The 21,282-nt window shown below is 55.4% G+C and overlaps 66 non-coding genes across 66 annotated transcripts; all 66 read right to left on the reverse strand.

The window, feature by feature from the left end:
- Window positions 1–1,173: 1,173 nt before the first annotated feature.
- On the reverse strand, window positions 1,174–1,245 carry Trnah-gug (transfer RNA histidin (anticodon GUG)). The gene has a single exon. It is a non-coding gene; the product is annotated as a tRNA-His (tRNA).
- Window positions 1,246–1,587: 342 nt separating this feature from the next.
- Trnae-cuc (transfer RNA glutamic acid (anticodon CUC)) lies at window positions 1,588–1,659 on the reverse strand. The gene has a single exon. It is a non-coding gene; the product is annotated as a tRNA-Glu (tRNA).
- A 274-nt stretch (window positions 1,660–1,933) lies between these two features.
- On the reverse strand, window positions 1,934–2,015 carry Trnal-cag (transfer RNA leucine (anticodon CAG)). The gene has a single exon. It is a non-coding gene; the product is annotated as a tRNA-Leu (tRNA).
- Window positions 2,016–2,095: 80 nt separating this feature from the next.
- Trnal-cag (transfer RNA leucine (anticodon CAG)) lies at window positions 2,096–2,177 on the reverse strand. Its single transcript has one exon. It is a non-coding gene; the product is annotated as a tRNA-Leu (tRNA).
- Window positions 2,178–2,257: 80 nt separating this feature from the next.
- Window positions 2,258–2,339, reverse strand: Trnal-aag (transfer RNA leucine (anticodon AAG)). Its single transcript has one exon. It is a non-coding gene; the product is annotated as a tRNA-Leu (tRNA).
- A 292-nt stretch (window positions 2,340–2,631) lies between these two features.
- Trnah-gug (transfer RNA histidin (anticodon GUG)) lies at window positions 2,632–2,703 on the reverse strand. The gene has a single exon. It is a non-coding gene; the product is annotated as a tRNA-His (tRNA).
- A 342-nt stretch (window positions 2,704–3,045) lies between these two features.
- Trnae-cuc (transfer RNA glutamic acid (anticodon CUC)) lies at window positions 3,046–3,117 on the reverse strand. Its single transcript has one exon. It is a non-coding gene; the product is annotated as a tRNA-Glu (tRNA).
- A 274-nt stretch (window positions 3,118–3,391) lies between these two features.
- Window positions 3,392–3,473, reverse strand: Trnal-cag (transfer RNA leucine (anticodon CAG)). The gene has a single exon. It is a non-coding gene; the product is annotated as a tRNA-Leu (tRNA).
- Window positions 3,474–3,553: 80 nt separating this feature from the next.
- Window positions 3,554–3,635, reverse strand: Trnal-cag (transfer RNA leucine (anticodon CAG)). Its single transcript has one exon. It is a non-coding gene; the product is annotated as a tRNA-Leu (tRNA).
- Window positions 3,636–3,715: 80 nt separating this feature from the next.
- On the reverse strand, window positions 3,716–3,797 carry Trnal-aag (transfer RNA leucine (anticodon AAG)). Its single transcript has one exon. It is a non-coding gene; the product is annotated as a tRNA-Leu (tRNA).
- Window positions 3,798–4,089: 292 nt separating this feature from the next.
- On the reverse strand, window positions 4,090–4,161 carry Trnah-gug (transfer RNA histidin (anticodon GUG)). The gene has a single exon. It is a non-coding gene; the product is annotated as a tRNA-His (tRNA).
- Window positions 4,162–4,503: 342 nt separating this feature from the next.
- On the reverse strand, window positions 4,504–4,575 carry Trnae-cuc (transfer RNA glutamic acid (anticodon CUC)). The gene has a single exon. It is a non-coding gene; the product is annotated as a tRNA-Glu (tRNA).
- A 274-nt stretch (window positions 4,576–4,849) lies between these two features.
- Trnal-cag (transfer RNA leucine (anticodon CAG)) lies at window positions 4,850–4,931 on the reverse strand. Its single transcript has one exon. It is a non-coding gene; the product is annotated as a tRNA-Leu (tRNA).
- Window positions 4,932–5,011: 80 nt separating this feature from the next.
- On the reverse strand, window positions 5,012–5,093 carry Trnal-aag (transfer RNA leucine (anticodon AAG)). Its single transcript has one exon. It is a non-coding gene; the product is annotated as a tRNA-Leu (tRNA).
- A 292-nt stretch (window positions 5,094–5,385) lies between these two features.
- On the reverse strand, window positions 5,386–5,457 carry Trnah-gug (transfer RNA histidin (anticodon GUG)). The gene has a single exon. It is a non-coding gene; the product is annotated as a tRNA-His (tRNA).
- Window positions 5,458–5,788: 331 nt separating this feature from the next.
- On the reverse strand, window positions 5,789–5,860 carry Trnae-cuc (transfer RNA glutamic acid (anticodon CUC)). Its single transcript has one exon. It is a non-coding gene; the product is annotated as a tRNA-Glu (tRNA).
- Window positions 5,861–6,134: 274 nt separating this feature from the next.
- On the reverse strand, window positions 6,135–6,216 carry Trnal-cag (transfer RNA leucine (anticodon CAG)). Its single transcript has one exon. It is a non-coding gene; the product is annotated as a tRNA-Leu (tRNA).
- Window positions 6,217–6,296: 80 nt separating this feature from the next.
- Window positions 6,297–6,378, reverse strand: Trnal-aag (transfer RNA leucine (anticodon AAG)). Its single transcript has one exon. It is a non-coding gene; the product is annotated as a tRNA-Leu (tRNA).
- Window positions 6,379–6,670: 292 nt separating this feature from the next.
- Trnah-gug (transfer RNA histidin (anticodon GUG)) lies at window positions 6,671–6,742 on the reverse strand. Its single transcript has one exon. It is a non-coding gene; the product is annotated as a tRNA-His (tRNA).
- Window positions 6,743–7,073: 331 nt separating this feature from the next.
- Window positions 7,074–7,145, reverse strand: Trnae-cuc (transfer RNA glutamic acid (anticodon CUC)). The gene has a single exon. It is a non-coding gene; the product is annotated as a tRNA-Glu (tRNA).
- A 274-nt stretch (window positions 7,146–7,419) lies between these two features.
- Trnal-cag (transfer RNA leucine (anticodon CAG)) lies at window positions 7,420–7,501 on the reverse strand. The gene has a single exon. It is a non-coding gene; the product is annotated as a tRNA-Leu (tRNA).
- An 80-nt stretch (window positions 7,502–7,581) lies between these two features.
- Trnal-aag (transfer RNA leucine (anticodon AAG)) lies at window positions 7,582–7,663 on the reverse strand. Its single transcript has one exon. It is a non-coding gene; the product is annotated as a tRNA-Leu (tRNA).
- Window positions 7,664–7,955: 292 nt separating this feature from the next.
- On the reverse strand, window positions 7,956–8,027 carry Trnah-gug (transfer RNA histidin (anticodon GUG)). Its single transcript has one exon. It is a non-coding gene; the product is annotated as a tRNA-His (tRNA).
- Window positions 8,028–8,358: 331 nt separating this feature from the next.
- Window positions 8,359–8,430, reverse strand: Trnae-cuc (transfer RNA glutamic acid (anticodon CUC)). Its single transcript has one exon. It is a non-coding gene; the product is annotated as a tRNA-Glu (tRNA).
- A 274-nt stretch (window positions 8,431–8,704) lies between these two features.
- Trnal-cag (transfer RNA leucine (anticodon CAG)) lies at window positions 8,705–8,786 on the reverse strand. Its single transcript has one exon. It is a non-coding gene; the product is annotated as a tRNA-Leu (tRNA).
- Window positions 8,787–8,866: 80 nt separating this feature from the next.
- On the reverse strand, window positions 8,867–8,948 carry Trnal-cag (transfer RNA leucine (anticodon CAG)). The gene has a single exon. It is a non-coding gene; the product is annotated as a tRNA-Leu (tRNA).
- Window positions 8,949–9,028: 80 nt separating this feature from the next.
- On the reverse strand, window positions 9,029–9,110 carry Trnal-aag (transfer RNA leucine (anticodon AAG)). Its single transcript has one exon. It is a non-coding gene; the product is annotated as a tRNA-Leu (tRNA).
- Window positions 9,111–9,402: 292 nt separating this feature from the next.
- Trnah-gug (transfer RNA histidin (anticodon GUG)) lies at window positions 9,403–9,474 on the reverse strand. Its single transcript has one exon. It is a non-coding gene; the product is annotated as a tRNA-His (tRNA).
- Window positions 9,475–9,816: 342 nt separating this feature from the next.
- Trnae-cuc (transfer RNA glutamic acid (anticodon CUC)) lies at window positions 9,817–9,888 on the reverse strand. The gene has a single exon. It is a non-coding gene; the product is annotated as a tRNA-Glu (tRNA).
- A 274-nt stretch (window positions 9,889–10,162) lies between these two features.
- Window positions 10,163–10,244, reverse strand: Trnal-cag (transfer RNA leucine (anticodon CAG)). The gene has a single exon. It is a non-coding gene; the product is annotated as a tRNA-Leu (tRNA).
- An 80-nt stretch (window positions 10,245–10,324) lies between these two features.
- Trnal-aag (transfer RNA leucine (anticodon AAG)) lies at window positions 10,325–10,406 on the reverse strand. Its single transcript has one exon. It is a non-coding gene; the product is annotated as a tRNA-Leu (tRNA).
- A 292-nt stretch (window positions 10,407–10,698) lies between these two features.
- Window positions 10,699–10,770, reverse strand: Trnah-gug (transfer RNA histidin (anticodon GUG)). Its single transcript has one exon. It is a non-coding gene; the product is annotated as a tRNA-His (tRNA).
- Window positions 10,771–11,101: 331 nt separating this feature from the next.
- Window positions 11,102–11,173, reverse strand: Trnae-cuc (transfer RNA glutamic acid (anticodon CUC)). The gene has a single exon. It is a non-coding gene; the product is annotated as a tRNA-Glu (tRNA).
- A 274-nt stretch (window positions 11,174–11,447) lies between these two features.
- On the reverse strand, window positions 11,448–11,529 carry Trnal-cag (transfer RNA leucine (anticodon CAG)). The gene has a single exon. It is a non-coding gene; the product is annotated as a tRNA-Leu (tRNA).
- An 80-nt stretch (window positions 11,530–11,609) lies between these two features.
- Window positions 11,610–11,691, reverse strand: Trnal-aag (transfer RNA leucine (anticodon AAG)). Its single transcript has one exon. It is a non-coding gene; the product is annotated as a tRNA-Leu (tRNA).
- Window positions 11,692–11,983: 292 nt separating this feature from the next.
- On the reverse strand, window positions 11,984–12,055 carry Trnah-gug (transfer RNA histidin (anticodon GUG)). Its single transcript has one exon. It is a non-coding gene; the product is annotated as a tRNA-His (tRNA).
- A 331-nt stretch (window positions 12,056–12,386) lies between these two features.
- Trnae-cuc (transfer RNA glutamic acid (anticodon CUC)) lies at window positions 12,387–12,458 on the reverse strand. The gene has a single exon. It is a non-coding gene; the product is annotated as a tRNA-Glu (tRNA).
- Window positions 12,459–12,732: 274 nt separating this feature from the next.
- On the reverse strand, window positions 12,733–12,814 carry Trnal-cag (transfer RNA leucine (anticodon CAG)). Its single transcript has one exon. It is a non-coding gene; the product is annotated as a tRNA-Leu (tRNA).
- Window positions 12,815–12,894: 80 nt separating this feature from the next.
- On the reverse strand, window positions 12,895–12,976 carry Trnal-cag (transfer RNA leucine (anticodon CAG)). Its single transcript has one exon. It is a non-coding gene; the product is annotated as a tRNA-Leu (tRNA).
- An 80-nt stretch (window positions 12,977–13,056) lies between these two features.
- On the reverse strand, window positions 13,057–13,138 carry Trnal-aag (transfer RNA leucine (anticodon AAG)). Its single transcript has one exon. It is a non-coding gene; the product is annotated as a tRNA-Leu (tRNA).
- A 292-nt stretch (window positions 13,139–13,430) lies between these two features.
- On the reverse strand, window positions 13,431–13,502 carry Trnah-gug (transfer RNA histidin (anticodon GUG)). Its single transcript has one exon. It is a non-coding gene; the product is annotated as a tRNA-His (tRNA).
- Window positions 13,503–13,844: 342 nt separating this feature from the next.
- Trnae-cuc (transfer RNA glutamic acid (anticodon CUC)) lies at window positions 13,845–13,916 on the reverse strand. Its single transcript has one exon. It is a non-coding gene; the product is annotated as a tRNA-Glu (tRNA).
- Window positions 13,917–14,190: 274 nt separating this feature from the next.
- Window positions 14,191–14,272, reverse strand: Trnal-cag (transfer RNA leucine (anticodon CAG)). The gene has a single exon. It is a non-coding gene; the product is annotated as a tRNA-Leu (tRNA).
- Window positions 14,273–14,352: 80 nt separating this feature from the next.
- Window positions 14,353–14,434, reverse strand: Trnal-cag (transfer RNA leucine (anticodon CAG)). The gene has a single exon. It is a non-coding gene; the product is annotated as a tRNA-Leu (tRNA).
- Window positions 14,435–14,514: 80 nt separating this feature from the next.
- Trnal-aag (transfer RNA leucine (anticodon AAG)) lies at window positions 14,515–14,596 on the reverse strand. The gene has a single exon. It is a non-coding gene; the product is annotated as a tRNA-Leu (tRNA).
- A 292-nt stretch (window positions 14,597–14,888) lies between these two features.
- Trnah-gug (transfer RNA histidin (anticodon GUG)) lies at window positions 14,889–14,960 on the reverse strand. Its single transcript has one exon. It is a non-coding gene; the product is annotated as a tRNA-His (tRNA).
- A 342-nt stretch (window positions 14,961–15,302) lies between these two features.
- On the reverse strand, window positions 15,303–15,374 carry Trnae-cuc (transfer RNA glutamic acid (anticodon CUC)). The gene has a single exon. It is a non-coding gene; the product is annotated as a tRNA-Glu (tRNA).
- Window positions 15,375–15,648: 274 nt separating this feature from the next.
- On the reverse strand, window positions 15,649–15,730 carry Trnal-cag (transfer RNA leucine (anticodon CAG)). The gene has a single exon. It is a non-coding gene; the product is annotated as a tRNA-Leu (tRNA).
- Window positions 15,731–15,810: 80 nt separating this feature from the next.
- On the reverse strand, window positions 15,811–15,892 carry Trnal-aag (transfer RNA leucine (anticodon AAG)). The gene has a single exon. It is a non-coding gene; the product is annotated as a tRNA-Leu (tRNA).
- A 292-nt stretch (window positions 15,893–16,184) lies between these two features.
- Window positions 16,185–16,256, reverse strand: Trnah-gug (transfer RNA histidin (anticodon GUG)). Its single transcript has one exon. It is a non-coding gene; the product is annotated as a tRNA-His (tRNA).
- Window positions 16,257–16,587: 331 nt separating this feature from the next.
- Trnae-cuc (transfer RNA glutamic acid (anticodon CUC)) lies at window positions 16,588–16,659 on the reverse strand. The gene has a single exon. It is a non-coding gene; the product is annotated as a tRNA-Glu (tRNA).
- A 274-nt stretch (window positions 16,660–16,933) lies between these two features.
- On the reverse strand, window positions 16,934–17,015 carry Trnal-cag (transfer RNA leucine (anticodon CAG)). The gene has a single exon. It is a non-coding gene; the product is annotated as a tRNA-Leu (tRNA).
- Window positions 17,016–17,095: 80 nt separating this feature from the next.
- Window positions 17,096–17,177, reverse strand: Trnal-aag (transfer RNA leucine (anticodon AAG)). Its single transcript has one exon. It is a non-coding gene; the product is annotated as a tRNA-Leu (tRNA).
- Window positions 17,178–17,469: 292 nt separating this feature from the next.
- Window positions 17,470–17,541, reverse strand: Trnah-gug (transfer RNA histidin (anticodon GUG)). The gene has a single exon. It is a non-coding gene; the product is annotated as a tRNA-His (tRNA).
- Window positions 17,542–17,872: 331 nt separating this feature from the next.
- Trnae-cuc (transfer RNA glutamic acid (anticodon CUC)) lies at window positions 17,873–17,944 on the reverse strand. Its single transcript has one exon. It is a non-coding gene; the product is annotated as a tRNA-Glu (tRNA).
- A 274-nt stretch (window positions 17,945–18,218) lies between these two features.
- Trnal-cag (transfer RNA leucine (anticodon CAG)) lies at window positions 18,219–18,300 on the reverse strand. Its single transcript has one exon. It is a non-coding gene; the product is annotated as a tRNA-Leu (tRNA).
- An 80-nt stretch (window positions 18,301–18,380) lies between these two features.
- On the reverse strand, window positions 18,381–18,462 carry Trnal-cag (transfer RNA leucine (anticodon CAG)). Its single transcript has one exon. It is a non-coding gene; the product is annotated as a tRNA-Leu (tRNA).
- An 80-nt stretch (window positions 18,463–18,542) lies between these two features.
- Trnal-aag (transfer RNA leucine (anticodon AAG)) lies at window positions 18,543–18,624 on the reverse strand. The gene has a single exon. It is a non-coding gene; the product is annotated as a tRNA-Leu (tRNA).
- A 292-nt stretch (window positions 18,625–18,916) lies between these two features.
- Trnah-gug (transfer RNA histidin (anticodon GUG)) lies at window positions 18,917–18,988 on the reverse strand. Its single transcript has one exon. It is a non-coding gene; the product is annotated as a tRNA-His (tRNA).
- A 331-nt stretch (window positions 18,989–19,319) lies between these two features.
- Trnae-cuc (transfer RNA glutamic acid (anticodon CUC)) lies at window positions 19,320–19,391 on the reverse strand. The gene has a single exon. It is a non-coding gene; the product is annotated as a tRNA-Glu (tRNA).
- Window positions 19,392–19,665: 274 nt separating this feature from the next.
- Trnal-cag (transfer RNA leucine (anticodon CAG)) lies at window positions 19,666–19,747 on the reverse strand. The gene has a single exon. It is a non-coding gene; the product is annotated as a tRNA-Leu (tRNA).
- Window positions 19,748–19,827: 80 nt separating this feature from the next.
- On the reverse strand, window positions 19,828–19,909 carry Trnal-cag (transfer RNA leucine (anticodon CAG)). The gene has a single exon. It is a non-coding gene; the product is annotated as a tRNA-Leu (tRNA).
- An 80-nt stretch (window positions 19,910–19,989) lies between these two features.
- Trnal-aag (transfer RNA leucine (anticodon AAG)) lies at window positions 19,990–20,071 on the reverse strand. The gene has a single exon. It is a non-coding gene; the product is annotated as a tRNA-Leu (tRNA).
- Window positions 20,072–20,363: 292 nt separating this feature from the next.
- On the reverse strand, window positions 20,364–20,435 carry Trnah-gug (transfer RNA histidin (anticodon GUG)). Its single transcript has one exon. It is a non-coding gene; the product is annotated as a tRNA-His (tRNA).
- A 342-nt stretch (window positions 20,436–20,777) lies between these two features.
- On the reverse strand, window positions 20,778–20,849 carry Trnae-cuc (transfer RNA glutamic acid (anticodon CUC)). Its single transcript has one exon. It is a non-coding gene; the product is annotated as a tRNA-Glu (tRNA).
- Window positions 20,850–21,123: 274 nt separating this feature from the next.
- Window positions 21,124–21,205, reverse strand: Trnal-cag (transfer RNA leucine (anticodon CAG)). The gene has a single exon. It is a non-coding gene; the product is annotated as a tRNA-Leu (tRNA).
- Between the last annotated feature and the right edge of the window lie 77 nt (window positions 21,206–21,282).

A 21,282-nucleotide genomic window follows, 5' to 3' on the forward strand; every position in this document is an offset into this window, starting at 1 on the left:
TACGGCGGTTTCCTCAGCGCGTCGCGCATCGCGGGGGGTGGGACCAATGGCGACTGCTGCCCACGTCATCTCGTCTTGACTACTGCCACGTGGCAGCTGTACCGGCCGCCTACGCGCAGGACAGTCCTGCCGGAAATGACCAGTACTATTGCAAAAAGAACACGTCTGGGGCTGACCGCTGTACGTTATGAAAGCGCGTTGTCCTTTAATATAAACAAAAGAAGGAATATGTTTCTTCACTATCATTTTTACACTACGGATACCGTTATCCACTTGAAAAAGATAAGCAGCTGACCATTTTTCCTTTGACACCGACAAAACAGTGCCATAAGGCGTCAAAGCACTAGAAATCGTTTCGTTCCTCATTTCAAACGGTAGATTGAAAACACGCACTGTCCGTATACCAAAACCAGCATTAGACAACACAACATTACTAATTCTACCATCAAGGTGCTTAAATTGGCGCACACCGTCATTGACCGTTACAAGAGTGTCACACATTTCGGGAGTTGGCAGCTTCAAAAACAGAGAGTTCAAAAAAGAATCCAATTGTAAACCAAGAACGTCACTGTCCGTTAAGTTCAAATCCTCGCGAAGCCATTTATGAATTTCGAAAGCGGACGGCCGAATTACCGATCGATCAAAGGCGCACTGAATGTTATTCTGACGATCCTCGGAATCACCGTGATCCATGGTACTCACTTCACGAAAAAGTACAGCACAGATGAAAAACCGCGCCGCGAATCAACCGCCGCCGCCGCCACGAAGCACCCGTAAACACCGCCCGACACGCCGGAGCGAGCGCGCGATGTGTTCGGGCCCACGACTCCGAAGAGACTGGTGCCTTAAACCAGCGCCTTAGACCGCTCGGCCACGCTACCTGCGCCAGCGTTCCCCGCGTCTCTAGAAAACAGTGCACGACACAGTTTCCTGTTGTGCTGCGACTCGCTGCTCATGCATCGCACCTCAAACAACTGCCCCTTTCGACTATATATTTAACCTCTCAGGCAGCTACCCACGCCCTGGGGCGGCCGAATTTCTTGTTGCTGATAATGAAATGGTAGTGCAACCTGCGGCGTGCGGAACATGAGTGTAAAGTGATGAGAGCATTGTGATTTCAAACACTGGGTGACGATCATGATTGCAGCAACAGCAAGGCAAAACCTTCAAAATTGCCGTGACCAGGATTCGAACCTGGGTTTTTGCGGCCACAACGCAATGTCCTAACCACTAGACGATCACGGCCGCGGAGGCGCCCGGGGAAGCAGTTCTCGCGACTGCACCCGCCCGGTACACAGCAAAGCTCAGCCCACTGCGTCAGACGCGATCTCCATTATATGTATACGGGCAAACGAAACGTGCCTGCGCTGTTAGGACACTAACCAGAGTGGGTAGCTGCATTCATCTCCCTGGCAGTGTCTTGCAGTCCTCCAAGTCTGTTGACCACAGGTGGACAGGTGTCGCATCTCTCTCGCCGTCACTTGTGGCCGTCATTCATACTTAACGTGCTTTTCTGCAAGCGTCAGCGTAGCGTCAGTCGAGCAAAGTCGGGACAAGTCGCCTAAGAGGAGCAACAAAATGGTGGATTTCCGGTACCGGGAATCGAACCCGGGCCTCCTGGGTGAGAGCCAGGTATCCTAGCCACTAGACGACACCGGATAACGACACACGCACTCCTCCAACAAACACGGTGAGCGTCCACCCGCTACTTGACGACAACTGCAAAAATTAACGCTTCCACTTCGTAGAACGGCATGCTCTGGACGTATCTCGTGGAGACGAACGCCAGCAATCATGAGACCAAACTGCGCCGGTGAATCCTGTTGTTACACCGCGCACTGTGCTACGACAGTTTAAGAGAGCGACGCTCACGCTTTGCTGCGCTATTTCCTTCGCGGGAAATCAGTGCTCCTGTTTTCGAGACAGAAAACGTTGGCAGCGGTGGGATTCGAACCCACGCCTCCGAAGAGACTGGTGCCTGAAACCAGCGCCTTAGACCGCTCGGCCACGCTACCTACGCGCCGCGGCCGCCGCAGGAGCTGCGTTCTACCCCACGAGAACACAGCGCAATGGCACAAAAACGAGAAGTAAAAATTGGCAGCGGTGGGATTCGAACCCACGCCTCCGAAGAGACTGGTGCCTGAAACCAGCGCCTTAGACCGCTCGGCCACGCTACCTACGCGACGCGGCCGCCGCAGGAGCTGCGTTCTACCCCACGAGAACACAGCGCAATGGCACAAAAACGAGAAGTAAAAATTGGCAGCGGTGGGATTCGAACCCACGCCTCCGAAGAGACTGGTGCCTTAAACCAGCGCCTTAGACCGCTCGGCCACGCTACCTGCGCCAGCGTTCCCCGCGTCTCTAGAAAACAGTGCACGACACAGTTTCCTGTTGTGCTGCGACTCGCTGCTCATGCATCGCACCTCAAACAACTGCCCCTTTCGACTATATATTTAACCTCTCAGGCAGCTACCCACGCCCTGGGGCGGCCGAATTTCTTGTTGCTGATAATGAAATGGTAGTGCAACCTGCGGCGTGCGGAACATGAGTGTAAAGTGATGAGAGCATTGTGATTTCAAACACTGGGTGACGATCATGATTGCAGCAACAGCAAGGCAAAACCTTCAAAATTGCCGTGACCAGGATTCGAACCTGGGTTTTTGCGGCCACAACGCAATGTCCTAACCACTAGACGATCACGGCCGCGGAGGCGCCCGGGGAAGCAGTTCTCGCGACTGCACCCGCCCGGTACACAGCAAAGCTCAGCCCACTGCGTCAGACGCGATCTCCATTATATGTATACGGGCAAACGAAACGTGCCTGCGCTGTTAGGACACTAACCAGAGTGGGTAGCTGCATTCATCTCCCTGGCAGTGTCTTGCAGTCCTCCAAGTCTGTTGACCACAGGTGGACAGGTGTCGCATCTCTCTCGCCGTCACTTGTGGCCGTCATTCATACTTAACGTGCTTTTCTGCAAGCGTCAGCGTAGCGTCAGTCGAGCAAAGTCGGGACAAGTCGCCTAAGAGGAGCAACAAAATGGTGGATTTCCGGTACCGGGAATCGAACCCGGGCCTCCTGGGTGAGAGCCAGGTATCCTAGCCACTAGACGACACCGGATAACGACACACGCACTCCTCCAACAAACACGGTGAGCGTCCACCCGCTACTTGACGACAACTGCAAAAATTAACGCTTCCACTTCGTAGAACGGCATGCTCTGGACGTATCTCGTGGAGACGAACGCCAGCAATCATGAGACCAAACTGCGCCGGTGAATCCTGTTGTTACACCGCGCACTGTGCTACGACAGTTTAAGAGAGCGACGCTCACGCTTTGCTGCGCTATTTCCTTCGCGGGAAATCAGTGCTCCTGTTTTCGAGACAGAAAACGTTGGCAGCGGTGGGATTCGAACCCACGCCTCCGAAGAGACTGGTGCCTGAAACCAGCGCCTTAGACCGCTCGGCCACGCTACCTACGCGCCGCGGCCGCCGCAGGAGCTGCGTTCTACCCCACGAGAACACAGCGCAATGGCACAAAAACGAGAAGTAAAAATTGGCAGCGGTGGGATTCGAACCCACGCCTCCGAAGAGACTGGTGCCTGAAACCAGCGCCTTAGACCGCTCGGCCACGCTACCTACGCGACGCGGCCGCCGCAGGAGCTGCGTTCTACCCCACGAGAACACAGCGCAATGGCACAAAAACGAGAAGTAAAAATTGGCAGCGGTGGGATTCGAACCCACGCCTCCGAAGAGACTGGTGCCTTAAACCAGCGCCTTAGACCGCTCGGCCACGCTACCTGCGCCAGCGTTCCCCGCGTCTCTAGAAAACAGTGCACGACACAGTTTCCTGTTGTGCTGCGACTCGCTGCTCATGCATCGCACCTCAAACAACTGCCCCTTTCGACTATATATTTAACCTCTCAGGCAGCTACCCACGCCCTGGGGCGGCCGAATTTCTTGTTGCTGATAATGAAATGGTAGTGCAACCTGCGGCGTGCGGAACATGAGTGTAAAGTGATGAGAGCATTGTGATTTCAAACACTGGGTGACGATCATGATTGCAGCAACAGCAAGGCAAAACCTTCAAAATTGCCGTGACCAGGATTCGAACCTGGGTTTTTGCGGCCACAACGCAATGTCCTAACCACTAGACGATCACGGCCGCGGAGGCGCCCGGGGAAGCAGTTCTCGCGACTGCACCCGCCCGGTACACAGCAAAGCTCAGCCCACTGCGTCAGACGCGATCTCCATTATATGTATACGGGCAAACGAAACGTGCCTGCGCTGTTAGGACACTAACCAGAGTGGGTAGCTGCATTCATCTCCCTGGCAGTGTCTTGCAGTCCTCCAAGTCTGTTGACCACAGGTGGACAGGTGTCGCATCTCTCTCGCCGTCACTTGTGGCCGTCATTCATACTTAACGTGCTTTTCTGCAAGCGTCAGCGTAGCGTCAGTCGAGCAAAGTCGGGACAAGTCGCCTAAGAGGAGCAACAAAATGGTGGATTTCCGGTACCGGGAATCGAACCCGGGCCTCCTGGGTGAGAGCCAGGTATCCTAGCCACTAGACGACACCGGATAACGACACACGCACTCCTCCAACAAACACGGTGAGCGTCCACCCGCTACTTGACGACAACTGCAAAAATTAACGCTTCCACTTCGTAGAACGGCATGCTCTGGACGTATCTCGTGGAGACGAACGCCAGCAATCATGAGACCAAACTGCGCCGGTGAATCCTGTTGTTACACCGCGCACTGTGCTACGACAGTTTAAGAGAGCGACGCTCACGCTTTGCTGCGCTATTTCCTTCGCGGGAAATCAGTGCTCCTGTTTTCGAGACAGAAAACGTTGGCAGCGGTGGGATTCGAACCCACGCCTCCGAAGAGACTGGTGCCTGAAACCAGCGCCTTAGACCGCTCGGCCACGCTACCTACGCGCCGCGGCCGCCGCAGGAGCTGCGTTCTACCCCACGAGAACACAGCGCAATGGCACAAAAACGAGAAGTAAAAATTGGCAGCGGTGGGATTCGAACCCACGCCTCCGAAGAGACTGGTGCCTTAAACCAGCGCCTTAGACCGCTCGGCCACGCTACCTGCGCCAGCGTTCCCCGCGTCTCTAGAAAACAGTGCACGACACAGTTTCCTGTTGTGCTGCGACTCGCTGCTCATGCATCGCACCTCAAACAACTGCCCCTTTCGACTATAGATTTAACCTCTCAGGCAGCTACCCACGCCCTGGGGCGGCCGAATTTCTTGTTGCTGATAATGAAATGGTAGTGCAACCTGCGGCGTGCGGAACATGAGTGTAAAGTGATGAGAGCATTGTGATTTCAAACACTGGGTGACGATCATGATTGCAGCAACAGCAAGGCAAAACCTTCAAAATTGCCGTGACCAGGATTCGAACCTGGGTTTTTGCGGCCACAACGCAATGTCCTAACCACTAGACGATCACGGCCGCGGAGGCGCCCGGGGAAGCAGTTCTCGCGACTGCACCCGCCCGGTACACAGCAAAGCTCAGCCCACTGCGTCAGACGCGATCTCCATTATATGTATACGGGCAAACGAAACGTGCCTGCGCTGTTAGGACACTAACCAGAGTGGGTAGCTGCATTCATCTCCCTGGCAGTGTCTTGCAGTCCTCCAAGTCTGTTGACCACAGGTGGACAGGTGTCGCATCTCTCTCGCCGTCACTTGTGGCCGTCATTCATACTTAACGTGCTTTTCTGCAAGCGTCAGTCGAGCAAAGTCGGGACAAGTCGCCTAAGAGGAGCAACAAAATGGTGGATTTCCGGTACCGGGAATCGAACCCGGGCCTCCTGGGTGAGAGCCAGGTATCCTAGCCACTAGACGACACCGGATAACGACACACGCACTCCTCCAACAAACACGGTGAGCGTCCACCCGCTACTTGACGACAACTGCAAAAATTAACGCTTCCACTTCGTAGAACGGCATGCTCTGGACGTATCTCGTGGAGACGAACGCCAGCAATCATGAGACCAAACTGCGCCGGTGAATCCTGTTGTTACACCGCGCACTGTGCTACGACAGTTTAAGAGAGCGACGCTCACGCTTTGCTGCGCTATTTCCTTCGCGGGAAATCAGTGCTCCTGTTTTCGAGACAGAAAACGTTGGCAGCGGTGGGATTCGAACCCACGCCTCCGAAGAGACTGGTGCCTGAAACCAGCGCCTTAGACCGCTCGGCCACGCTACCTACGCGCCGCGGCCGCCGCAGGAGCTGCGTTCTACCCCACGAGAACACAGCGCAATGGCACAAAAACGAGAAGTAAAAATTGGCAGCGGTGGGATTCGAACCCACGCCTCCGAAGAGACTGGTGCCTTAAACCAGCGCCTTAGACCGCTCGGCCACGCTACCTGCGCCAGCGTTCCCCGCGTCTCTAGAAAACAGTGCACGACACAGTTTCCTGTTGTGCTGCGACTCGCTGCTCATGCATCGCACCTCAAACAACTGCCCCTTTCGACTATAGATTTAACCTCTCAGGCAGCTACCCACGCCCTGGGGCGGCCGAATTTCTTGTTGCTGATAATGAAATGGTAGTGCAACCTGCGGCGTGCGGAACATGAGTGTAAAGTGATGAGAGCATTGTGATTTCAAACACTGGGTGACGATCATGATTGCAGCAACAGCAAGGCAAAACCTTCAAAATTGCCGTGACCAGGATTCGAACCTGGGTTTTTGCGGCCACAACGCAATGTCCTAACCACTAGACGATCACGGCCGCGGAGGCGCCCGGGGAAGCAGTTCTCGCGACTGCACCCGCCCGGTACACAGCAAAGCTCAGCCCACTGCGTCAGACGCGATCTCCATTATATGTATACGGGCAAACGAAACGTGCCTGCGCTGTTAGGACACTAACCAGAGTGGGTAGCTGCATTCATCTCCCTGGCAGTGTCTTGCAGTCCTCCAAGTCTGTTGACCACAGGTGGACAGGTGTCGCATCTCTCTCGCCGTCACTTGTGGCCGTCATTCATACTTAACGTGCTTTTCTGCAAGCGTCAGTCGAGCAAAGTCGGGACAAGTCGCCTAAGAGGAGCAACAAAATGGTGGATTTCCGGTACCGGGAATCGAACCCGGGCCTCCTGGGTGAGAGCCAGGTATCCTAGCCACTAGACGACACCGGATAACGACACACGCACTCCTCCAACAAACACGGTGAGCGTCCACCCGCTACTTGACGACAACTGCAAAAATTAACGCTTCCACTTCGTAGAACGGCATGCTCTGGACGTATCTCGTGGAGACGAACGCCAGCAATCATGAGACCAAACTGCGCCGGTGAATCCTGTTGTTACACCGCGCACTGTGCTACGACAGTTTAAGAGAGCGACGCTCACGCTTTGCTGCGCTATTTCCTTCGCGGGAAATCAGTGCTCCTGTTTTCGAGACAGAAAACGTTGGCAGCGGTGGGATTCGAACCCACGCCTCCGAAGAGACTGGTGCCTGAAACCAGCGCCTTAGACCGCTCGGCCACGCTACCTACGCGACGCGGCCGCCGCAGGAGCTGCGTTCGACCCCACGAGAACACAGCGCAATGGCACAAAAACGAGAAGTAAAAATTGGCAGCGGTGGGATTCGAACCCACGCCTCCGAAGAGACTGGTGCCTTAAACCAGCGCCTTAGACCGCTCGGCCACGCTACCTGCGCCAGCGTTCCCCGCGTCTCTAGAAAACAGTGCACGACACAGTTTCCTGTTGTGCTGCGACTCGCTGCTCATGCATCGCACCTCAAACAACTGCCCCTTTCGACTATAGATTTAACCTCTCAGGCAGCTACCCACGCCCTGGGGCGGCCGAATTTCTTGTTGCTGATAATGAAATGGTAGTGCAACCTGCGGCGTGCGGAACATGAGTGTAAAGTGATGAGAGCATTGTGATTTCAAACACTGGGTGACGATCATGATTGCAGCAACAGCAAGGCAAAACCTTCAAAATTGCCGTGACCAGGATTCGAACCTGGGTTTTTGCGGCCACAACGCAATGTCCTAACCACTAGACGATCACGGCCGCGGAGGCGCCCGGGGAAGCAGTTCTCGCGACTGCACCCGCCCGGTACACAGCAAAGCTCAGCCCACTGCGTCAGACGCGATCTCCATTATATGTATACGGGCAAACGAAACGTGCCTGCGCTGTTAGGACACTAACCAGAGTGGGTAGCTGCATTCATCTCCCTGGCAGTGTCTTGCAGTCCTCCAAGTCTGTTGACCACAGGTGGACAGGTGTCGCATCTCTCTCGCCGTCACTTGTGGCCGTCATTCATACTTAACGTGCTTTTCTGCAAGCGTCAGTCGAGCAAAGTCGGGACAAGTCGCCTAAGAGGAGCAACAAAATGGTGGATTTCCGGTACCGGGAATCGAACCCGGGCCTCCTGGGTGAGAGCCAGGTATCCTAGCCACTAGACGACACCGGATAACGACACACGCACTCCTCCAACAAACACGGTGAGCGTCCACCCGCTACTTGACGACAACTGCAAAAATTAACGCTTCCACTTCGTAGAACGGCATGCTCTGGACGTATCTCGTGGAGACGAACGCCAGCAATCATGAGACCAAACTGCGCCGGTGAATCCTGTTGTTACACCGCGCACTGTGCTACGACAGTTTAAGAGAGCGACGCTCACGCTTTGCTGCGCTATTTCCTTCGCGGGAAATCAGTGCTCCTGTTTTCGAGACAGAAAACGTTGGCAGCGGTGGGATTCGAACCCACGCCTCCGAAGAGACTGGTGCCTGAAACCAGCGCCTTAGACCGCTCGGCCACGCTACCTACGCGCCGCGGCCGCCGCAGGAGCTGCGTTCTACCCCACGAGAACACAGCGCAATGGCACAAAAACGAGAAGTAAAAATTGGCAGCGGTGGGATTCGAACCCACGCCTCCGAAGAGACTGGTGCCTGAAACCAGCGCCTTAGACCGCTCGGCCACGCTACCTACGCGACGCGGCCGCCGCAGGAGCTGCGTTCTACCCCACGAGAACACAGCGCAATGGCACAAAAACGAGAAGTAAAAATTGGCAGCGGTGGGATTCGAACCCACGCCTCCGAAGAGACTGGTGCCTTAAACCAGCGCCTTAGACCGCTCGGCCACGCTACCTGCGCCAGCGTTCCCCGCGTCTCTAGAAAACAGTGCACGACACAGTTTCCTGTTGTGCTGCGACTCGCTGCTCATGCATCGCACCTCAAACAACTGCCCCTTTCGACTATATATTTAACCTCTCAGGCAGCTACCCACGCCCTGGGGCGGCCGAATTTCTTGTTGCTGATAATGAAATGGTAGTGCAACCTGCGGCGTGCGGAACATGAGTGTAAAGTGATGAGAGCATTGTGATTTCAAACACTGGGTGACGATCATGATTGCAGCAACAGCAAGGCAAAACCTTCAAAATTGCCGTGACCAGGATTCGAACCTGGGTTTTTGCGGCCACAACGCAATGTCCTAACCACTAGACGATCACGGCCGCGGAGGCGCCCGGGGAAGCAGTTCTCGCGACTGCACCCGCCCGGTACACAGCAAAGCTCAGCCCACTGCGTCAGACGCGATCTCCATTATATGTATACGGGCAAACGAAACGTGCCTGCGCTGTTAGGACACTAACCAGAGTGGGTAGCTGCATTCATCTCCCTGGCAGTGTCTTGCAGTCCTCCAAGTCTGTTGACCACAGGTGGACAGGTGTCGCATCTCTCTCGCCGTCACTTGTGGCCGTCATTCATACTTAACGTGCTTTTCTGCAAGCGTCAGCGTAGCGTCAGTCGAGCAAAGTCGGGACAAGTCGCCTAAGAGGAGCAACAAAATGGTGGATTTCCGGTACCGGGAATCGAACCCGGGCCTCCTGGGTGAGAGCCAGGTATCCTAGCCACTAGACGACACCGGATAACGACACACGCACTCCTCCAACAAACACGGTGAGCGTCCACCCGCTACTTGACGACAACTGCAAAAATTAACGCTTCCACTTCGTAGAACGGCATGCTCTGGACGTATCTCGTGGAGACGAACGCCAGCAATCATGAGACCAAACTGCGCCGGTGAATCCTGTTGTTACACCGCGCACTGTGCTACGACAGTTTAAGAGAGCGACGCTCACGCTTTGCTGCGCTATTTCCTTCGCGGGAAATCAGTGCTCCTGTTTTCGAGACAGAAAACGTTGGCAGCGGTGGGATTCGAACCCACGCCTCCGAAGAGACTGGTGCCTGAAACCAGCGCCTTAGACCGCTCGGCCACGCTACCTACGCGCCGCGGCCGCCGCAGGAGCTGCGTTCTACCCCACGAGAACACAGCGCAATGGCACAAAAACGAGAAGTAAAAATTGGCAGCGGTGGGATTCGAACCCACGCCTCCGAAGAGACTGGTGCCTTAAACCAGCGCCTTAGACCGCTCGGCCACGCTACCTGCGCCAGCGTTCCCCGCGTCTCTAGAAAACAGTGCACGACACAGTTTCCTGTTGTGCTGCGACTCGCTGCTCATGCATCGCACCTCAAACAACTGCCCCTTTCGACTATAGATTTAACCTCTCAGGCAGCTACCCACGCCCTGGGGCGGCCGAATTTCTTGTTGCTGATAATGAAATGGTAGTGCAACCTGCGGCGTGCGGAACATGAGTGTAAAGTGATGAGAGCATTGTGATTTCAAACACTGGGTGACGATCATGATTGCAGCAACAGCAAGGCAAAACCTTCAAAATTGCCGTGACCAGGATTCGAACCTGGGTTTTTGCGGCCACAACGCAATGTCCTAACCACTAGACGATCACGGCCGCGGAGGCGCCCGGGGAAGCAGTTCTCGCGACTGCACCCGCCCGGTACACAGCAAAGCTCAGCCCACTGCGTCAGACGCGATCTCCATTATATGTATACGGGCAAACGAAACGTGCCTGCGCTGTTAGGACACTAACCAGAGTGGGTAGCTGCATTCATCTCCCTGGCAGTGTCTTGCAGTCCTCCAAGTCTGTTGACCACAGGTGGACAGGTGTCGCATCTCTCTCGCCGTCACTTGTGGCCGTCATTCATACTTAACGTGCTTTTCTGCAAGCGTCAGTCGAGCAAAGTCGGGACAAGTCGCCTAAGAGGAGCAACAAAATGGTGGATTTCCGGTACCGGGAATCGAACCCGGGCCTCCTGGGTGAGAGCCAGGTATCCTAGCCACTAGACGACACCGGATAACGACACACGCACTCCTCCAACAAACACGGTGAGCGTCCACCCGCTACTTGACGACAACTGCAAAAATTAACGCTTCCACTTCGTAGAACGGCATGCTCTGGACGTATCTCGTGGAGACGAACGCCAGCAATCATGAGACCAAACTGCGCCGGTGAATCCTGTTGTTACACCGCGCACTGTGCTACGACAGTTTAAGAGAGCGACGCTCACGCTTTGCTGCGCTATTTCCTTCGCGGGAAATCAGTGCTCCTGTTTTCGAGACAGAAAACGTTGGCAGCGGTGGGATTCGAACCCACGCCTCCGAAGAGACTGGTGCCTGAAACCAGCGCCTTAGACCGCTCGGCCACGCTACCTACGCGACGCGGCCGCCGCAGGAGCTGCGTTCGACCCCACGAGAACACAGCGCAATGGCACAAAAACGAGAAGTAAAAATTGGCAGCGGTGGGATTCGAACCCACGCCTCCGAAGAGACTGGTGCCTTAAACCAGCGCCTTAGACCGCTCGGCCACGCTACCTGCGCCAGCGTTCCCCGCGTCTCTAGAAAACAGTGCACGACACAGTTTCCTGTTGTGCTGCGACTCGCTGCTCATGCATCGCACCTCAAACAACTGCCCCTTTCGACTATAGATTTAACCTCTCAGGCAGCTACCCACGCCCTGGGGCGGCCGAATTTCTTGTTGCTGATAATGAAATGGTAGTGCAACCTGCGGCGTGCGGAACATGAGTGTAAAGTGATGAGAGCATTGTGATTTCAAACACTGGGTGACGATCATGATTGCAGCAACAGCAAGGCAAAACCTTCAAAATTGCCGTGACCAGGATTCGAACCTGGGTTTTTGCGGCCACAACGCAATGTCCTAACCACTAGACGATCACGGCCGCGGAGGCGCCCGGGGAAGCAGTTCTCGCGACTGCACCCGCCCGGTACACAGCAAAGCTCAGCCCACTGCGTCAGACGCGATCTCCATTATATGTATACGGGCAAACGAAACGTGCCTGCGCTGTTAGGACACTAACCAGAGTGGGTAGCTGCATTCATCTCCCTGGCAGTGTCTTGCAGTCCTCCAAGTCTGTTGACCACAGGTGGACAGGTGTCGCATCTCTCTCGCCGTCACTTGTGGCCGTCATTCATACTTAACGTGCTTTTCTGCAAGCGTCAGTCGAGCAAAGTCGGGACAAGTCGCCTAAGAGGAGCAACAAAATGGTGGATTTCCGGTACCGGGAATCGAACCCGGGCCTCCTGGGTGAGAGCCAGGTATCCTAGCCACTAGACGACACCGGATAACGACACACGCACTCCTCCAACAAACACGGTGAGCGTCCACCCGCTACTTGACGACAACTGCAAAAATTAACGCTTCCACTTCGTAGAACGGCATGCTCTGGACGTATCTCGTGGAGACGAATGCCAGCAATCATGAGACCAAACTGCGCCGGTGAATCCTGTTGTTACACCGCGCACTGTGCTACGACAGTTTAAGAGAGCGACGCTCACGCTTTGCTGCGCTATTTCCTTCGCGGGAAATCAGTGCTCCTGTTTTCGAGACAGAAAACGTTGGCAGCGGTGGGATTCGAACCCACGCCTCCGAAGAGACTGGTGCCTGAAACCAGCGCCTTAGACCGCTCGGCCACGCTACCTACGCGACGCGGCCGCCGCAGGAGCTGCGTTCTACCCCACGAGAACACAGCGCAATGGCACAAAAACGAGAAGTAAAAATTGGCAGCGGTGGGATTCGAACCCACGCCTCCGAAGAGACTGGTGCCTGAAACCAGCGCCTTAGACCGCTCGGCCACGCTACCTACGCGACGCGGCCGCCGCAGGAGCTGCGTTCTACCCCACGAGAACACAGCGCAATGGCACAAAAACGAGAAGTAAAAATTGGCAGCGGTGGGATTCGAACCCACGCCTCCGAAGAGACTGGTGCCTTAAACCAGCGCCTTAGACCGCTCGGCCACGCTACCTGCGCCAGCGTTCCCCGCGTCTCTAGAAAACAGTGCACGACACAGTTTCCTGTTGTGCTGCGACTCGCTGCTCATGCATCGCACCTCAAACAACTGCCCCTTTCGACTATAGATTTAACCTCTCAGGCAGCTACCCACGCCCTGGGGCGGCCGAATTTCTTGTTGCTGATAATGAAATGGTAGTGCAACCTGCGGCGTGCGGAACATGAGTGTAAAGTGATGAGAGCATTGTGATTTCAAACACTGGGTGACGATCATGATTGCAGCAACAGCAAGGCAAAACCTTCAAAATTGCCGTGACCAGGATTCGAACCTGGGTTTTTGCGGCCACAACGCAATGTCCTAACCACTAGACGATCACGGCCGCGGAGGCGCCCGGGGAAGCAGTTCTCGCGACTGCACCCGCCCGGTACACAGCAAAGCTCAGCCCACTGCGTCAGACGCGATCTCCATTATATGTATACGGGCAAACGAAACGTGCCTGCGCTGTTAGGACACTAACCAGAGTGGGTAGCTGCATTCATCTCCCTGGCAGTGTCTTGCAGTCCTCCAAGTCTGTTGACCACAGGTGGACAGGTGTCGCATCTCTCTCGCCGTCACTTGTGGCCGTCATTCATACTTAACGTGCTTTTCTGCAAGCGTCAGCGTAGCGTCAGTCGAGCAAAGTCGGGACAAGTCGCCTAAGAGGAGCAACAAAATGGTGGATTTCCGGTACCGGGAATCGAACCCGGGCCTCCTGGGTGAGAGCCAGGTATCCTAGCCACTAGACGACACCGGATAACGACACACGCACTCCTCCAACAAACACGGTGAGCGTCCACCCGCTACTTGACGACAACTGCAAAAATTAACGCTTCCACTTCGTAGAACGGCATGCTCTGGACGTATCTCGTGGAGACGAACGCCAGCAATCATGAGACCAAACTGCGCCGGTGAATCCTGTTGTTACACCGCGCACTGTGCTACGACAGTTTAAGAGAGCGACGCTCACGCTTTGCTGCGCTATTTCCTTCGCGGGAAATCAGTGCTCCTGTTTTCGAGACAGAAAACGTTGGCAGCGGTGGGATTCGAACCCACGCCTCCGAAGAGACTGGTGCCTGAAACCAGCGCCTTAGACCGCTCGGCCACGCTACCTACGCGCCGCGGCCGCCGCAGGAGCTGCGTTCTACCCCACGAGAACACAGCGCAATGGCACAAAAACGAGAAGTAAAAATTGGCAGCGGTGGGATTCGAACCCACGCCTCCGAAGAGACTGGTGCCTGAAACCAGCGCCTTAGACCGCTCGGCCACGCTACCTACGCGACGCGGCCGCCGCAGGAGCTGCGTTCTACCCCACGAGAACACAGCGCAATGGCACAAAAACGAGAAGTAAAAATTGGCAGCGGTGGGATTCGAACCCACGCCTCCGAAGAGACTGGTGCCTTAAACCAGCGCCTTAGACCGCTCGGCCACGCTACCTGCGCCAGCGTTCCCCGCGTCTCTAGAAAACAGTGCACGACACAGTTTCCTGTTGTGCTGCGACTCGCTGCTCATGCATCGCACCTCAAACAACTGCCCCTTTCGACTATATATTTAACCTCTCAGGCAGCTACCCACGCCCTGGGGCGGCCGAATTTCTTGTTGCTGATAATGAAATGGTAGTGCAACCTGCGGCGTGCGGAACATGAGTGTAAAGTGATGAGAGCATTGTGATTTCAAACACTGGGTGACGATCATGATTGCAGCAACAGCAAGGCAAAACCTTCAAAATTGCCGTGACCAGGATTCGAACCTGGGTTTTTGCGGCCACAACGCAATGTCCTAACCACTAGACGATCACGGCCGCGGAGGCGCCCGGGGAAGCAGTTCTCGCGACTGCACCCGCCCGGTACACAGCAAAGCTCAGCCCACTGCGTCAGACGCGATCTCCATTATATGTATACGGGCAAACGAAACGTGCCTGCGCTGTTAGGACACTAACCAGAGTGGGTAGCTGCATTCATCTCCCTGGCAGTGTCTTGCAGTCCTCCAAGTCTGTTGACCACAGGTGGACAGGTGTCGCATCTCTCTCGCCGTCACTTGTGGCCGTCATTCATACTTAACGTGCTTTTCTGCAAGCGTCAGCGTAGCGTCAGTCGAGCAAAGTCGGGACAAGTCGCCTAAGAGGAGCAACAAAATGGTGGATTTCCGGTACCGGGAATCGAACCCGGGCCTCCTGGGTGAGAGCCAGGTATCCTAGCCACTAGACGACACCGGATAACGACACACGCACTCCTCCAACAAACACGGTGAGCGTCCACCCGCTACTTGACGACAACTGCAAAAATTAACGCTTCCACTTCGTAGAACGGCATGCTCTGGACGTATCTCGTGGAGACGAACGCCAGCAATCATGAGACCAAACTGCGCCGGTGAATCCTGTTGTTACACCGCGCACTGTGCTACGACAGTTTAAGAGAGCGACGCTCACGCTTTGCTGCGCTATTTCCTTCGCGGGAAATCAGTGCTCCTGTTTTCGAGACAGAAAACGTTGGCAGCGGTGGGATTCGAACCCACGCCTCCGAAGAGACTGGTGCCTGAAACCAGCGCCTTAGACCGCTCGGCCACGCTACCTACGCGCCGCGGCCGCCGCAGGAGCTGCGTTCTACCCCACGAGAACACAGCGCAATGGCACAAAAACGAGAAGTAAAAATTGGCAGCGGTGGGATTCGAACCCACGCCTCCGAAGAGACTGGTGCCTTAAACCAGCGCCTTAGACCGCTCGGCCACGCTACCTGCGCCAGCGTTCCCCGCGTCTCTAGAAAACAGTGCACGACACAGTTTCCTGTTGTGCTGCGACTCGCTGCTCATGCATCGCACCTCAAACAACTGCCCCTTTCGACTATAGATTTAACCTCTCAGGCAGCTACCCACGCCCTGGGGCGGCCGAATTTCTTGTTGCTGATAATGAAATGGTAGTGCAACCTGCGGCGTGCGGAACATGAGTGTAAAGTGATGAGAGCATTGTGATTTCAAACACTGGGTGACGATCATGATTGCAGCAACAGCAAGGCAAAACCTTCAAAATTGCCGTGACCAGGATTCGAACCTGGGTTTTTGCGGCCACAACGCAATGTCCTAACCACTAGACGATCACGGCCGCGGAGGCGCCCGGGGAAGCAGTTCTCGCGACTGCACCCGCCCGGTACACAGCAAAGCTCAGCCCACTGCGTCAGACGCGATCTCCATTATATGTATACGGGCAAACGAAACGTGCCTGCGCTGTTAGGACACTAACCAGAGTGGGTAGCTGCATTCATCTCCCTGGCAGTGTCTTGCAGTCCTCCAAGTCTGTTGACCACAGGTGGACAGGTGTCGCATCTCTCTCGCCGTCACTTGTGGCCGTCATTCATACTTAACGTGCTTTTCTGCAAGCGTCAGTCGAGCAAAGTCGGGACAAGTCGCCTAAGAGGAGCAACAAAATGGTGGATTTCCGGTACCGGGAATCGAACCCGGGCCTCCTGGGTGAGAGCCAGGTATCCTAGCCACTAGACGACACCGGATAACGACACACGCACTCCTCCAACAAACACGGTGAGCGTCCACCCGCTACTTGACGACAACTGCAAAAATTAACGCTTCCACTTCGTAAAACGGCATGCTCTGGACGTATCTCGTGGAGACGAACGCCAGCAATCATGAGACCAAACTGCGCCGGTGAATCCTGTTGTTACACCGCGCACTGTGCTACGACAGTTTAAGAGAGCGACGCTCACGCTTTGCTGCGCTATTTCCTTCGCGGGAAATCAGTGCTCCTGTTTTCGAGACAGAAAACGTTGGCAGCGGTGGGATTCGAACCCACGCCTCCGAAGAGACTGGTGCCTGAAACCAGCGCCTTAGACCGCTCGGCCACGCTACCTACGCGACGCGGCCGCCGCAGGAGCTGCGTTCGACCCCACGAGAACACAGCGCAATGGCACAAAAACGAGAAGTAAAAATTGGCAGCGGTGGGATTCGAACCCACGCCTCCGAAGAGACTGGTGCCTTAAACCAGCGCCTTAGACCGCTCGGCCACGCTACCTGCGCCAGCGTTCCCCGCGTCTCTAGAAAACAGTGCACGACACAGTTTCCTGTTGTGCTGCGACTCGCTGCTCATGCATCGCACCTCAAACAACTGCCCCTTTCGACTATAGATTTAACCTCTCAGGCAGCTACCCACGCCCTGGGGCGGCCGAATTTCTTGTTGCTGATAATGAAATGGTAGTGCAACCTGCGGCGTGCGGAACATGAGTGTAAAGTGATGAGAGCATTGTGATTTCAAACACTGGGTGACGATCATGATTGCAGCAACAGCAAGGCAAAACCTTCAAAATTGCCGTGACCAGGATTCGAACCTGGGTTTTTGCGGCCACAACGCAATGTCCTAACCACTAGACGATCACGGCCGCGGAGGCGCCCGGGGAAGCAGTTCTCGCGACTGCACCCGCCCGGTACACAGCAAAGCTCAGCCCACTGCGTCAGACGCGATCTCCATTATATGTATACGGGCAAACGAAACGTGCCTGCGCTGTTAGGACACTAACCAGAGTGGGTAGCTGCATTCATCTCCCTGGCAGTGTCTTGCAGTCCTCCAAGTCTGTTGACCACAGGTGGACAGGTGTCGCATCTCTCTCGCCGTCACTTGTGGCCGTCATTCATACTTAACGTGCTTTTCTGCAAGCGTCAGTCGAGCAAAGTCGGGACAAGTCGCCTAAGAGGAGCAACAAAATGGTGGATTTCCGGTACCGGGAATCGAACCCGGGCCTCCTGGGTGAGAGCCAGGTATCCTAGCCACTAGACGACACCGGATAACGACACACGCACTCCTCCAACAAACACGGTGAGCGTCCACCCGCTACTTGACGACAACTGCAAAAATTAACGCTTCCACTTCGTAGAACGGCATGCTCTGGACGTATCTCGTGGAGACGAACGCCAGCAATCATGAGACCAAACTGCGCCGGTGAATCCTGTTGTTACACCGCGCACTGTGCTACGACAGTTTAAGAGAGCGACGCTCACGCTTTGCTGCGCTATTTCCTTCGCGGGAAATCAGTGCTCCTGTTTTCGAGACAGAAAACGTTGGCAGCGGTGGGATTCGAACCCACGCCTCCGAAGAGACTGGTGCCTGAAACCAGCGCCTTAGACCGCTCGGCCACGCTACCTACGCGACGCGGCCGCCGCAGGAGCTGCGTTCTACCCCACGAGAACACAGCGCAATGGCACAAAAACGAGAAGTAAAAATTGGCAGCGGTGGGATTCGAACCCACGCCTCCGAAGAGACTGGTGCCTGAAACCAGCGCCTTAGACCGCTCGGCCACGCTACCTACGCGACGCGGCCGCCGCAGGAGCTGCGTTCTACCCCACGAGAACACAGCGCAATGGCACAAAAACGAGAAGTAAAAATTGGCAGCGGTGGGATTCGAACCCACGCCTCCGAAGAGACTGGTGCCTTAAACCAGCGCCTTAGACCGCTCGGCCACGCTACCTGCGCCAGCGTTCCCCGCGTCTCTAGAAAACAGTGCACGACACAGTTTCCTGTTGTGCTGCGACTCGCTGCTCATGCATCGCACCTCAAACAACTGCCCCTTTCGACTATAGATTTAACCTCTCAGGCAGCTACCCACGCCCTGGGGCGGCCGAATTTCTTGTTGCTGATAATGAAATGGTAGTGCAACCTGCGGCGTGCGGAACATGAGTGTAAAGTGATGAGAGCATTGTGATTTCAAACACTGGGTGACGATCATGATTGCAGCAACAGCAAGGCAAAACCTTCAAAATTGCCGTGACCAGGATTCGAACCTGGGTTTTTGCGGCCACAACGCAATGTCCTAACCACTAGACGATCACGGCCGCGGAGGCGCCCGGGGAAGCAGTTCTCGCGACTGCACCCGCCCGGTACACAGCAAAGCTCAGCCCACTGCGTCAGACGCGATCTCCATTATATGTATACGGGCAAACGAAACGTGCCTGCGCTGTTAGGACACTAACCAGAGTGGGTAGCTGCATTCATCTCCCTGGCAGTGTCTTGCAGTCCTCCAAGTCTGTTGACCACAGGTGGACAGGTGTCGCATCTCTCTCGCCGTCACTTGTGGCCGTCATTCATACTTAACGTGCTTTTCTGCAAGCGTCAGTCGAGCAAAGTCGGGACAAGTCGCCTAAGAGGAGCAACAAAATGGTGGATTTCCGGTACCGGGAATCGAACCCGGGCCTCCTGGGTGAGAGCCAGGTATCCTAGCCACTAGACGACACCGGATAACGACACACGCACTCCTCCAACAAACACGGTGAGCGTCCACCCGCTACTTGACGACAACTGCAAAAATTAACGCTTCCACTTCGTAGAACGGCATGCTCTGGACGTATCTCGTGGAGACGAACGCCAGCAATCATGAGACCAAACTGCGCCGGTGAATCCTGTTGTTACACCGCGCACTGTGCTACGACAGTTTAAGAGAGCGACGCTCACGCTTTGCTGCGCTATTTCCTTCGCGGGAAATCAGTGCTCCTGTTTTCGAGACAGAAAACGTTGGCAGCGGTGGGATTCGAACCCACGCCTCCGAAGAGACTGGTGCCTGAAACCAGCGCCTTAGACCGCTCGGCCACGCTACCTACGCGACGCGGCCGCCGCAGGAGCTGCGTTCTACCCCACGAGAACACAGCGCAATGGCACAAAAACGAGAAGTAAAAATTGGCAGCGGTGGGATTCGAACCCACGCCTCCGAAGAGACTGGTGCCTGAAACCAGCGCCTTAGACCGCTCGGCCACGCTACCTACGCGACGCGGCCGCCGCAGGAGCTGCGTTCTACCCCACGAGAACACAGCGCAATGGCACAAAAACGAGAAGTAAAAATTGGCAGCGGTGGGATTCGAACCCACGCCTCCGAAGAGACTGGTGCCTTAAACCAGCGCCTTAGACCGCTCGGCCACGCTACCTGCGCCAGCGTTCCCCGCGTCTCTAGAAAACAGTGCACGACACAGTTTCCTGTTGTGCTGCGACTCGCTGCTCATGCATCGCACCTCAAACAACTGCCCCTTTCGACTATAGATTTAACCTCTCAGGCAGCTACCCACGCCCTGGGGCGGCCGAATTTCTTGTTGCTGATAATGAAATGGTAGTGCAACCTGCGGCGTGCGGAACATGAGTGTAAAGTGATGAGAGCATTGTGATTTCAAACACTGGGTGACGATCATGATTGCAGCAACAGCAAGGCAAAACCTTCAAAATTGCCGTGACCAGGATTCGAACCTGGGTTTTTGCGGCCACAACGCAATGTCCTAACCACTAGACGATCACGGCCGCGGAGGCGCCCGGGGAAGCAGTTCTCGCGACTGCACCCGCCCGGTACACAGCAAAGCTCAGCCCACTGCGTCAGACGCGATCTCCATTATATGTATACGGGCAAACGAAACGTGCCTGCGCTGTTAGGACACTAACCAGAGTGGGTAGCTGCATTCATCTCCCTGGCAGTGTCTTGCAGTCCTCCAAGTCTGTTGACCACAGGTGGACAGGTGTCGCATCTCTCTCGCCGTCACTTGTGGCCGTCATTCATACTTAACGTGCTTTTCTGCAAGCGTCAGCGTAGCGTCAGTCGAGCAAAGTCGGGACAAGTCGCCTAAGAGGAGCAACAAAATGGTGGATTTCCGGTACCGGGAATCGAACCCGGGCCTCCTGGGTGAGAGCCAGGTATCCTAGCCACTAGACGACACCGGATAACGACACACGCACTCCTCCAACAAACACGGTGAGCGTCCACCCGCTACTTGACGACAACTGCAAAAATTAACGCTTCCACTTCGTAGAACGGCATGCTCTGGACGTATCTCGTGGAGACGAACGCCAGCAATCATGAGACCAAACTGCGCCGGTGAATCCTGTTGTTACACCGCGCACTGTGCTACGACAGTTTAAGAGAGCGACGCTCACGCTTTGCTGCGCTATTTCCTTCGCGGGAAATCAGTGCTCCTGTTTTCGAGACAGAAAACGTTGGCAGCGGTGGGATTCGAACCCACGCCTCCGAAGAGACTGGTGCCTGAAACCAGCGCCTTAGACCGCTCGGCCACGCTACCTACGCGACGCGGCCGCCGCAGGAGCTGCGTTCTACCCCACGAGAACACAGCGCAATGGCACAAAAACGAGAAGTAAA

The sequence above is a fragment of the Schistocerca nitens genome, chromosome 2 (genome assembly GCF_023898315.1).
Source record: "Schistocerca nitens isolate TAMUIC-IGC-003100 chromosome 2, iqSchNite1.1, whole genome shotgun sequence".
NCBI lineage: Eukaryota > Metazoa > Arthropoda > Insecta > Orthoptera > Acrididae > Schistocerca > Schistocerca nitens.